The sequence below is a fragment of the Mercenaria mercenaria genome, chromosome 12, assembly GCF_021730395.1.
Source record: "Mercenaria mercenaria strain notata chromosome 12, MADL_Memer_1, whole genome shotgun sequence".
NCBI classification, from domain to species: Eukaryota; Metazoa; Mollusca; class Bivalvia; order Venerida; family Veneridae; genus Mercenaria; species Mercenaria mercenaria.
In genome coordinates this window covers 9,407,504-9,420,171 of record NC_069372.1, presented here as the reverse complement: position 1 = coordinate 9,420,171, position 12,668 = coordinate 9,407,504, and the positions used below count along the sequence as shown (strand labels likewise).

Below are 12,668 nucleotides of genomic sequence, written 5' to 3'. Positions count from 1 at the left end.
GCATTTGACCCAATTTAAGATTTAAATAAAAGTATGAACAGTTGCTTCATATTATTTATGTGAAGATAAAAACATGTTCGTGTGTATAATGAGTTTTGTGTGTTGCGTTTAAAACTGTAAACACCTAATAAAGGAATATATAAGCACAGTCTAAATATGTACTTCCGAGCTAAAATATGTGAATTTTTATTTTAACAAAAGACTGTTTTACAAGACATTTGATTCTGAATACATCCTAAAAAGTTTGTTATATGAATTCATTTATAGGAGTTTTTAGCATGCATTTTGTTTTGTTTTGTTTTGTTGGGTTTAACGTCCCACCGACACAAGTTTAGGTATTATGGCGACTTTCCAGCTTTGATGGTGGAGGAAGACCCCTGATGCCCCCCCCCCCACCCCGTGCATTATTTCATCACGAGCGGGCACCTGGGTAGAACCAACGACCTTCCGTAAGCCAGCTGGATAGCTTCCTCACATGAAGAATCCAACGCCTCGAGTAAGGTTCGAACCCACATCGGGGAGGGGCAAGTGATTTGAAGTCAGCGACTTTAACCACTCGGCCATGGAGGTCCCTTTTTAGCATGTAAAGTTAGTATCTAACATAAACTATTGTAATGAAAGTGGTACATTGTATATTTTCAACCAAATAAATCTGTTTGTTTTTGGCGACTTAAAAGGGTATTTATGAGCTAATAAAGCTGTAATGAAATCTTTATGATTGCCTATGAAATCGAATGATGCAGGTCGGAAACTGTTAATTTATAGCTTCATTTTATACTTCTAATTATTAAATCTACAAAAATAGATACGATATCTGTAATATATGTTGAAAGAAATAACACACTGTCGTCACAACTATATTTGTCAATATTGAAATGATATGACCAAACTGAAATATCAATATGAACTAGGTTTTAGGTATATTCTTTTGAGTAACATATTGTCTACGGATGTCATATTGTCTATGGATGCAGCCTACTCGTCCATTTTAAAAGAATACCGACATTTTCCGCTTTACTATTAGCGTGTATATTTGATATGAATTCTAGTACAACAGCAATTGATTTTGTAGATGGAGGATTGAATGCAATACTGTAGTAACTCTTATTAGATAAAGAAGGAGTTAGACAGTACTGCATTCAACGCCCAGTATATATTTAATGATATCGGGGAGTATATGTAATACTGGTATTTCTAAAGATGTATAAATAGTTGAATGAAATAACACATATGGAAGAGTGGTTCAGAAAATCTTGACACTGGTGTAGTTTATACTTTTTCTAGCCAACTGATGCTTGTGATTTTTCATTTCAGCTGTTTCCATAATAGATCTGAAGAACAATACATTGTCCATTAAATATTCAAGAGTAGTTTTTCGTGTACATGAATTCAATGTATCTTATTATTTTGAGAGACCTTTAACGATTTGAACAATGCCATATTAAGACTGTCACACACTAGTTTTGTAGTGAAATATTTTAAATTCCGAAGTCCTCCATTTTAACTCAATAGTGAGAGTGCAGAACTACGGTTCGCAGCGTTCGATCCCCGGGCGAGGCGCATGTTCTCGTTAAAGATTGTAGGTGAAAACATTGTGTCTGAAATCATTCATTCGCCATCACTGGCTCATGTGGACGAGTTAGCTATTACTTTCAGAGAACAAGTAAGTACTAGTACAAAATGCATGAAAACTGGATAGGTTAACTGCCCACAATTACATAACTGAAATAATGTTGAAAAACGGCGCTAAACCTAAAACAAACAAACAAAATCATGAGGAGGCATTGCATCCCTATAAAAATCTGTAATTTAAGCTTTTATATTAGCTGCCGACAAGGATGAAATGTGTAGGAACATTTAACTAGAGATGCTTTAATCGTTAATTAAATCGTGATTTATGCATTGAGGATTGAATCCAAGCGTTTTTATTTTGCAGGAATAGTATCCGATTTAATTTTGTTTTCAGTGATTGCTTTAATTGGTATTTCTTACATGAGATTTCTTATTGGAAAATGTTTCCTATTGGAAGCAATATTTTGTTGACATGAAATTTCAGTCTGTTTTCTTGATAATGTACTGTTGTTGTAATAATTAGTTTCTGGTGCTTTTGAATCAAGTAGTTAATTCATTCACTTTACACCAACGCCATTGCAGACCAATGTACTGTATCAAGTGAGAGACTTGCAAGCAAAATTTGAACAACTTTAACATCAAACTGTTGGTAAACAATTATAAAACACAAAATAAAACTATGAATATCATTTTTTTCTAGGGTGCCTCAAGAAAACGGATTTAATGAGACAGAATTCTAACTCCAACATTGAAAAATTAAGGTCGAGTACTGTTGGACTGTTTCAAATTTTGCTCACTTTATTCAAAAATATCCTTTGGGCTGAAGTAAAACCTACCCACATTTATTTCACAATATGTCATCTAAAGATTAAAGGCAAAATAGAGAACTTTTACCGCATGTAACTCAGTATGTTTAAAGATGTCTAACTGTACCCCCTTCCGTTTCAGTGGTAAATTCATTTTGAACAGCAACAAACCACTGAAGAAATGAACTTTTTTCACTTTTGTACAATAAATCAATAATACGTCTTGCAAAAAGTAAGAACTTACTAGATAAAAAAATGAATATAAGGAAAAAAATTGGTCCCAGTAGGGCTTGAACCTATGACCCCTAAAACAATTTAAGTCAAAGTAGGTTTATTGTAGGAATTGAATACTCTTCAAAAGGAAGTACACTATTACATGGGTCATACCTTAAATGAATATGTGAAGACCTTAAAAATTATATCTATATTTGGCATTTTTATTAAAAGAAAAAAGTTCTTTGTTCAAACATAATGATAAAATAATGAGAAACTTATTTAGGAATATATTACAAATTTCAGCATATTTTAAGAAAGTCTGTGCACACATTAAAATTTGATATTTAACAAAACTGGGAGATTCAACCACCTAAAGTTCTATTTTACTGCTTTCTGAATATTGCAAAGGACATTTGTCTAAGATTGAAAACCTTATGTGCATTATGGCATTAAAATGTAAAGCATAAAAAGGTACACATTATGCAACTTATTATTGAAACTGAAAATTCAGTATAGATGAAACACCATAATATGATTTTATTCTGTCATATTATAGACTGCAATTATTTGAGAAAATCGTTTTCCCATTCTATTTGTAAGTAATGTAATAAACTATATGAATATAATGGTAAGATTTCTTTTCACCAGTATGACCTTTTTCATTATTATTGGCAGATATAGGAAATTATCGAGTTTTCACCTGTGTTTCATTAATATTATTATTACCACTACTATAATTTTGATGATTAATAATACCAAAAACAACAACAACAGTAATAATAATAATTATTATTATTATTATTTTTATATTATAGTTACTATTATTTTCACTGAATCAGAAGGAAAATTAATTTCTTTCAACTCCACTGCACACGTGTTCATGGTCTAGTGGGGGCCCCAGCTGTGCTAATTGGATGTTCTCTATTTAGCTCTGTTACAAAATCGCTGATAAGCAGCAGGTAAGACGGGAGTTGTTTATTGGATTTGGGGGACACTTATATAATAGCGGATCTAGGCCTTTAAACATTTTATTAGGTGCATATTTATGTTCTTAAATTCATACGTAATTTTCACTCAAAGCCTATATTTTTGTTCAGACTGCTTGCCGTGCCAGTTTAAAGCAAGTAATGGTTATACTACTGTATTTCTTCCCCCCTTTTAAGTGTTGTTATTAGGATACTGCTTGTGTATCTTCCATCTTGAGTTTTTCAGAATGCTGTTGTGTTCACCAGACCACATACATGTAGATGTTTTTAGTAAATACCTATATATATTATGTGTTTTCAACGAGAATTCCGACAAAAATAGCCTTTATTTACTCTTTATTTTTTAATATTTTACACTAAAAGGCCTTTATTTCCATAGATTGGAGCCTTTATAAAAACCTTTATTTTTGTTCAGGCCTGCTAGGAGGCCTGTACATAGTCTTTGAATTGAGGCCCTGTGGATATACAGAAACTAATCTGTGCATCCAAAAAGTTTCCTTCTGCAGCCTATTCATTTTATCATTAACACAGTCAATACTATGGCCAGTACTAATGAAATAAATAACTACATTAGTAAGCTATTCATACGGAGAGAAGCTTGCCGGCTAGTTTCACCAATATACTGTATATAACACTTTCTACATGTTATTAAATATATAACATTGTTACTAGTACAGTCTACATTATGTTTCAGTTTGTAAGTAGTACAATGTTGTGAACTACTAAAACTGTCACTTTCACAAATTGCTAAACAATATGTACATCTTGAAATGTGGATATGTACTAGTACAATATTTCGTTTTAACTAATGTATCCTTAAGGTTTTTAAGACGTCTAAATGCCATAACTGGCTTACATTTATTCAGTTCTTTAACAGCAGGGTTACTTCATAGACGTAATAAATCCAAGTACTTATTATGTTACCTATATTAGATAATGACGGATTGTACTCTAAAACAAATGGTATAACATTATTGTAGTCTCTCTTATTTATGATAAAAGCATCACTTTGTATTATACACATTATCTCATTCAGTGCTTTATCAACAACCTTTTTAGGGTAATTTCTGTCAAGGAATAGATACTGAAGTTCCCTAACAGATTCCTTGAATTCATTATCATCAGAATACGTCTGTATCTCTTAGCTAAGCTGTATGATTTAGGATGACATGAATTATAATGTATATATTGTGAACATTTGTAGGTTTTACATGAACACTGGTTTTATTTGTTTGTTTGTTTGTTTTGGGTTTAACGCCGTTTTTCAACAGTATTTCAGTTATGTAACGGCGGGCAGTTAACCTAATGAACACTGGTTTTAAGATGATTTTGGTTATCAATAGTAACATTTACATCCAAAACTGAAACACATGTTTTGGAAAGATTATAAGTAAACTTGATATGAGGATGAATATTGTTAATATTTTCCAGAAATTCAGGTAATTTATCCAATGAATGAGTCCAGATTTTAAAAAAAAAGTCATCCAGGAGACGACACTACAGAGCAGAATTCAAGCTACATGAACTAAGAAAATCATTTTCAAATTTCCCCATGAATAATGAGGCATAAACAGGAGCTATAGGACTACCCGTGGCAGTACCCATTTTTTGTAAGTAGTATTGATCATCAAATTAGAATTAGAATACTCTGTTGTCCACAGCAAGAAAGAAATAAACCACAACTAAATTGATAAGACTTCTGTACATAGATAAACAAAACAGGAAGAAATCCATCAGCTGAAATTAAACAGTTGATACAGAAACATCTTACAGTGCATCTTAAGGTATTAGACCCATAATAGCTTTTGAAGAGTATTCAATTCCTACCATAAACCTGCTTCGATTTAAATAGGTTCAAGCCCAACTTGGACAAAAACTTGTTTTCCTTATATTCCTTTTTTTCTAGTAAGGTTTTACTTTTTCCAAGGCTTATTATTGATTATTGTACAAAAATTGAAATGTTTCGTTTGATAAGCGATTTCTTGCTTTTCAAAGTGCATTTGCCTCTGAAACAGAAGTGGGTAGTGTTAGACATCTTTAAAAATACTGAGTTACATGCGGTAAAAGTTCTCTATTTCGCCTTTACCCTTTAGATTACTTGTTTGGCGCCATATAACCTATACTTTGTTGGTGCACCGTAAAACCCAAGTAAATAAATAAACCTTTAGATTACATATTTTGGAAGAAATGTAGGTAGGTTTTAAGGTTATTTTTTATTTTTGAATGAAGTGAGCAAAATTTAAAACAGTCCCACAAGACTAGATCTTAATTTTTCAATGTTAGAGTTAGAATTCTGTCTCATTAAATCATTTTACTTTAGGCAACCAAGACAAAATTGATATTGACAGTTTTATTTTGTGTTTTATAATTGTTTACCAGTAGTTTGACGTTTCTTTTATCGAAACTAATGGTCTAATGAATTATTCGCACACGTATTGGACAGTGACCACCATTTTGAAATTCTTCTCAACTTGAGCTTGTGAGGGGCCACCGTGGCCGAGTGGTTTAGCTCGCTGACTTTAAATCACTTGACCATCATCGATGCGGGTTCGAGCCTCACTCGAGGCGTTGAATTCTTCATGTGAGGAAGCCATCCAGCTTGTTTACGGAAGGTCGGTGGTTCTACCCTGCTGCCCGCTCGTGATCAAATAATGCACGGAGGGGCCCCTGAGGTCTTCCTCCACCATCAAAGCTGGAAAGTCGCCATATGACCTATAATTGTGTTTGTGCGACGTTAAACCCAACAAAATAAATAAATACTACTTGAGCTTTAGGAAATACCATAAATTATACAAAATTATTTTTAAAAAAACGGCACGGTGAAAGTTGTTTAAAAATTGCAACACAGTGCGAAACAAGGTCAACTTTAAGAATATACCAAGCGAATGTCATTTTTAAACATTACTATTAGGTATATAATACCTTAATCAAACTCAGTTTCTGATTAAGGGATATCACTTACACTAAGATACTTAATTATGTATTCATATTATTATATTCTCTTATGAATATGTTTAGTCATTTAGGTGTCAGATGATATTTCTGCTACAAACTCAATAATGACATCTTGGATTTCAACCTGAATGTAATATTTATTGATTTTCTTCATTGGAAAATGAAAAGTAAAAACATGGAACGATGGCTTTTGATTTTATTATTGAAATATTGTTAATCGTGATGATAGTGGAAGAAATGCTGAATTCAGATTAATGACAATCTGTTAAATGCTTGTATTGATACCTCTATTCTCTTAACATTTCATCCAAACTATTTAAATCGATGCAAGTAAGAGTTGGGCATATTTGTACTCGTAATGTATTATCTTCCAAAGCTTTTGCAGTAATACAATGACTCATGAGCACATTGTAGTTTGCAGATCGTTAAAACAGGAAAAAGACTAAAAGAATATCCCCAGAGAGTCTTTCAATAATGCATATTTTAAACTGCTTTAAATAATGGATATTCAATATGCTAGCATTTAAAGAGCAAAACCTAATATATTTGAATGCCATGAGTAATAACTGACTTTCATTACTAGAGAAGTTTTGTCGATGGCTTCAAGCTTTGTCTGTCACAATATTTACTCATCTGATTTCATTAGGCCGTTGCTTAGCAACAATCGAGAGTATCGTGTTTCAGACTGTAATATGTCTGCATTCTCTTTTGACGCTCAGATCTTTTATGACTTAAACAATTCCGCATTCAATGTTGATATTCATTGACAGATGGTACTATTCCTTTATGTTTGATTTTGAACTACACATGTATTCATCTGCAATAATGGCCTTTGATTAAATGATATTTGATCGTCTTTGGGGCCATCTGACTGAGGCGTTAGAGCTAGTTCCTGCTTGCTATATTTTACAGCGCTGTTATTTTCTGATTTTTTTAAACCTCTCCTTTTATAAATTCAAAAGTTTTCAGCCTTCTGTTATTTATATAGAGGCTATGATCATTGGAAACCAGAAATGGTGAAAATGTAAACACCATACAAACAAATTATTGATATAAAAATGTCAATTTCTACGAACATTTGATAAAATGTAATACATTACATCTTGCGTCAATAAATCAGTATTCAGACTCAGTTTTATTTGAATCTTTGTTTACAATAAAGAACACGGTGATTGATAAGACACATTGAAGTGATATCATTGTTCTTGTTTCTTTAGAAAATTGCAACAATGTATGTGTCATTAAAACACACTTATTGAATGGCTAGCCGGTTAATATTGGAAATGATTTGCCTGAGGGTTGAAGGACGGATAGCAAATAGTTGAAACCAGCGAGTGTTTTATAGGCTAACGCGTGTTGAATTTTGAACCGTCAAATAACTCAAATTATTATATGTTCTTTTATATCAATCGCCGGGACACAATGGCTAAGTTCACGACGAAGCACTTGGGTTGAGTAGAGACTGACACTACAATCGATAACCCACTTGAACGGTATAAGTCATTACACCAATCGTACCTTCCCTGTTGAAGAGCTGAACTCCTCAAACTCCACTACGAGGCAGGGTTTACTAGTTCCTTGCTTTTCATCACAGCGCACAATGTGCAGAAAAAAAGTTTTACATATTTCCAGGGCCCAATTTCTGATTTGTCAGTTACTTTACAGGTGGGAGTATTATTTACACAACAGTCTACCCTTCCCCAGAGTGACGTGAACTTAGCCAGTTTGTGCTGTATTGCCGATAAAAATTCGACACGTGTTTATTGGGCTGATATGTTAAAAAGAAATTACTGTAAATTAATTTCAAGTGTTATGTTATAAAACACTTGTTGAATGGCTTGCCGGACAATTAATGGCTATGGGCTTTCGTTCCTTCAGACTTTGTGCAATAATTTTGAATATAGATCGGAAAGCCATTCAATAATCGTATTTTATAGATCAGTGATTTGTCTAACGAGTCATATAATAAAATACATTACTGAATATGTAGATAAATAAATAATAATAAGAGGAAGGATGTAAACGAGAATTAAATGATGCAGAAAGGAACATAGTAGTAGCGATAAAACGCGATATTAAATAGTTATGGTGGATTAGTAGATAATAATAAAATGTATTATTATAAAATACGAATATTTTTCAAGTAATACTATACACAATTACATTTAAGTCGGAGGGGTATGGTAAAGTGATTCATGGGGGCCTCCGTGGCCGAGTAGTTAAGGTCGCTGACTTCAAATCACTTGCCCCTCATCGATGTGGGTTCGAGCCTCACTCGGGGCGTTGAATTCTTCATGTGAGGAAGCCATCCAGCTGGCTTACGGAAGGTCGGTGGTTCTACCCAGGTGCCCGCTCGTGATGAAATAATGCACGGATGGGCACCTGGGGTCTTCCTCCACCATTAAAGCTGGAAAGTCGCCATATGACCTATCAAGTGTCGGTGCGACGTTAAATCCAAAAAAAAAAAAAAATGATTCATACGTATTAACGTCACAAAACTGCTTGTATCCACACAAGTTTTTTTCCATCAAGTAATCAGTTATTAGCAATATGAAAAGCGTGTTAGTTTACCTTCTCTAAAAAAAAAACAAGGATGAATATCCAACAGGGAAAGCCACGTTCTAAAAACGCAGCCTCCCCAAACTTAAAACCCAGCACGCGGACGTGCACACAACCAACACACACACTAGCACAAAGCAAACACATAAGGACAAAACGAACAAGTAAGGGAAGACAGTGGGGTACCGCCTTGGAACAGTCAGTGGAAAAACCACTGGGGAACTTAAACCGGTTTATTGTGCACCTAACCTCACTCTTACCCCCACCATGTTCCAAAGTCACAGGACAGTGTAAATAAAAGTTCCATACGCAAAGGCAACAGAAGGCATGTAATGTAAAACACAAAAATGCTCTTGTATATTTATATAAATGCAATGCTTAAGAACCTAAAACGCATGTACTCAATGCCTTTACAGAAGACGAAAATAATGCATGCATTTCTTAGTCGATTCTCAAAATCAGCATTAAACATATGTTTTTCAAGATTAATTTTAGCATATTTGGGGCGACCTTTTGGCATAAATATATGTGTTCGTACATCTTTATTAATATCAAATTTATTTTGCTTTTTTCAGTGATGAAGCCACTCAGCTTGTTTGAGCAAAATCTGCAGTTGTAACCATGTGTCTACTGAAGTCTGGATAATATTTTACTGGAGATTTGGAATTTTAATTCACTGTGAACAGATGAAAACCTGAACAGTTACCAGAAATGAAAAATAAAAATGTGTTACTATTTCTATAAACGTATAAGAGACCGTTTCTTTGTTGTTTTGGATAAAAAGACTTATTATTGCATCTCGCAATTGACATTTGTAAATTCCATCTTCTCTTATCTTTTTTTTTTTAGACAAAATTAATATAAACTTAGTAGGAAAATAGGCTTTATTTTAAGCTATAGTTATACGGACAATTAAATTATTGCAAACGATGATAAATTAATACAGTTTTACACTACAGTAGGTGTAAAATGTTTTATCCAATGATATTTCAGTTACTTCCGCCTTCTTGGCGGATGACATAAAAAACTTTCATTTATCCAGTTTATTTTGTTGTATAAAATGTAGGCTCATGTTGTGTCTAAAAGTCAGTATCATGTTATGTCTAAAATGCAGCTCCCTGTTGTGTCTAAATTGGTCGTATTAAGATGACTGCATTACAAATACAAATTGCCTTAAATTTTCCAGTTATAATACTTTATAAAATACAAAATTTAGGGACATAGACACCACAGATAAGACGTAAATGCTTTGGTATCATGAACTCATCAGCCATTAAAAATACTTATCAAATGTTTACTGAACTGTTAAAATGTTGATTATTAAGAAGTTAATGAAATATATTTGATAACATAAGGAATGTTGAAGTAGTGCATAGTTCAGATATAAAGACGTCCGCAGTTCATTTTATTTTTCATTTTTACTTTTTCAAAAAATAAAGAAACAACAAAAACATAAACCAAATAAAAAACAAACAACAGTAGCTACTTAATCTACTTCTTTGGTTTATCTGTCACCGAAGAAGAGCGTATAGTTATCGAATTGTCCGTCTTTACGTAAGCCATTTCGTCTCTGAGCTACATCTTTTAAGCATTTTTAAGGATTCCAATAAGTATTTACATAAGTGTTAGGTGTGTCGCGAGCAAACGTTGGGTTTGTTCCTCCGAGGTCAGTGTCACAAAAAATGAGCGATAAGTTGCATTTTAATACGCAGTATTTGATGTCTGGGCTATATCGTTTGAACCATGAAAGGAAATTCAGTGAAACTTAAGGTAAATAGTGAGCACTCGGAGCTGTGTTGCGTGCAAGACTCGTGTCTTTACCTTCAATGTCAAGGTCACAGGAAAACAATACTGTTAAATCATAAATATTGAGGGGACTATGTTTTGTGAGTTAATCCGCGAAGTTTAATCCCAACGAACAAAGAATCTAAGAGATAGTCTACAGTACTTTTTGTGGACAGGGGAATTCATTGCAACTTCATACAAATCTTAACATCTTGAGTAGATTTGTCACAGTCTGCATCTCTAAGGTCAATGTCATAGGCAGGTAAACATATTTTTCGTACATATTCAAAAAGATGTAAAATTAAGCTTCTAATCCATGTAACAGTATTTAATGAGAAATCACTAATTCTTTCCACAACATCATTAGAAGTTGTGTTGCCTTTACCTGAATAGCCGAGGTCACATGCAAGGTATCTTCTCATTTACAGTTTATATGAACATTGTAAATTGTGTTTTTGAGTGTTAGTTTTTGCTTGTAGTAAATAAGATTTTGCTCGTGGTTTTTCAATATTTTTTTTTCAAATCGTGCAATTTTTGGTGGCTGCTGCCACCAGTGTCAAATAGAATACTCAGTTTGAGAAATCTTGTCAGTTCTTTAGACCATCCTAACAACACAACCAAAAATAGTTCCAGGCTTTTTAGGGAAACAATTATCTACACAACGTGCATAATATGCAATGCTACAATATATGCCTTAATATCATTTTTAATGTAAATTCGGCGACTAAAATCAATACAAACTGAAGTCAACGTTTTAATTAAAACAACCACGTGTATGAATACAAATATGCAAATTTATGGTCACGTGAATAAATGATGACCTCATGTCATGTGAACTGGAGCGATGATATTGATTAGCTATTGCATAGTACTGCCCTAAAGGTAACGTAGCTTATAACGTAGAAAAGGTAGAAACCTAGCCTGGGAATCTAGACTGAAAATTCAAACATGTTTCCTAACCGCAGTGTCACATGTATAACTCCCGAAATATAAGGCTGTATTTGATAAAGAACGATGACTTCTGCTAGCAATAATCCACGGCTAAAAATAGAAATGGAATTTCAACGGAAAAGTTTCCGAACATTTCCGGTCTATAGACAATACCAGTTTGTACCTCCCATAGGTTTTCCAGCAAGTTGTAACAATTTTCAGATATGTCAGATTAAACTTAAATGTTCGTCATAGCTATCAACTTGTATATATGTTAATGCAACCCTAGTGATCTAAGAATGTCAACATTGTCTCGTTTTCGTTTCAAACACGCAAAAATATGACCAAATGTTAATTAGGCTATTTATAGAAAATCGATAATCAGCAGTGATATGGATTTCCCCAGGCGTTAATACTGCCAATTAACGATGATATTAATACTCGCCTTTTTGAAACGGCAGTCTATAGCAAGTCGTCGATAACAGATTTGACCACCTTAAAAATTAAATTGTTTTAAGACAGACTCTGTTCACTTCAGCAAAATTCAGCCGCACCATGAGAAAACCAACATAGTGCATTTGTGACCAGCATAGACCCAGATCAAGCTGAGGATCCGCACAGTCTGGTCAGGATCAGTGCTGTTCGCTAACGGTTTCTCAAGTTGCAATAGGCTTTGAAAGCTAACAGCATGGATCCTGACCAGACTACGTGGATACACAAGCTGGTCTTGATCCATGCTGATCGCAAACGCACTATGTTGGTTTTCTTATGGTGCGGTTCAATATATCTGATTTGATACAAATATATGTATAAAATTAAAACGGTTTCGTTTCGCCAGTTACATATTTTTCGATTTTTT

At 33.6% G+C, this 12,668-nt stretch overlaps 1 protein-coding gene across 2 annotated transcripts in view; it reads left to right on the top strand.

The window, feature by feature from the left end:
* The window catches only part of LOC123535276 (mitochondrial import inner membrane translocase subunit Tim10-like), a 52,365-nt gene extending 40,987 nt beyond the window's left edge, over nucleotides 1-11,378 (top strand). For both annotated transcript variants that reach the window (XR_006683180.2, XR_008366371.1), the window contains 2 exons: nucleotides 5,012-5,190; nucleotides 9,670-11,378. The gene's annotated coding sequence lies outside the window, so the exon portion shown is untranslated. The remainder of the gene's footprint in view (nucleotides 1-5,011; nucleotides 5,191-9,669) is intronic.
* The last annotated feature ends 1,290 nt before the right edge of the window (nucleotides 11,379-12,668 follow it).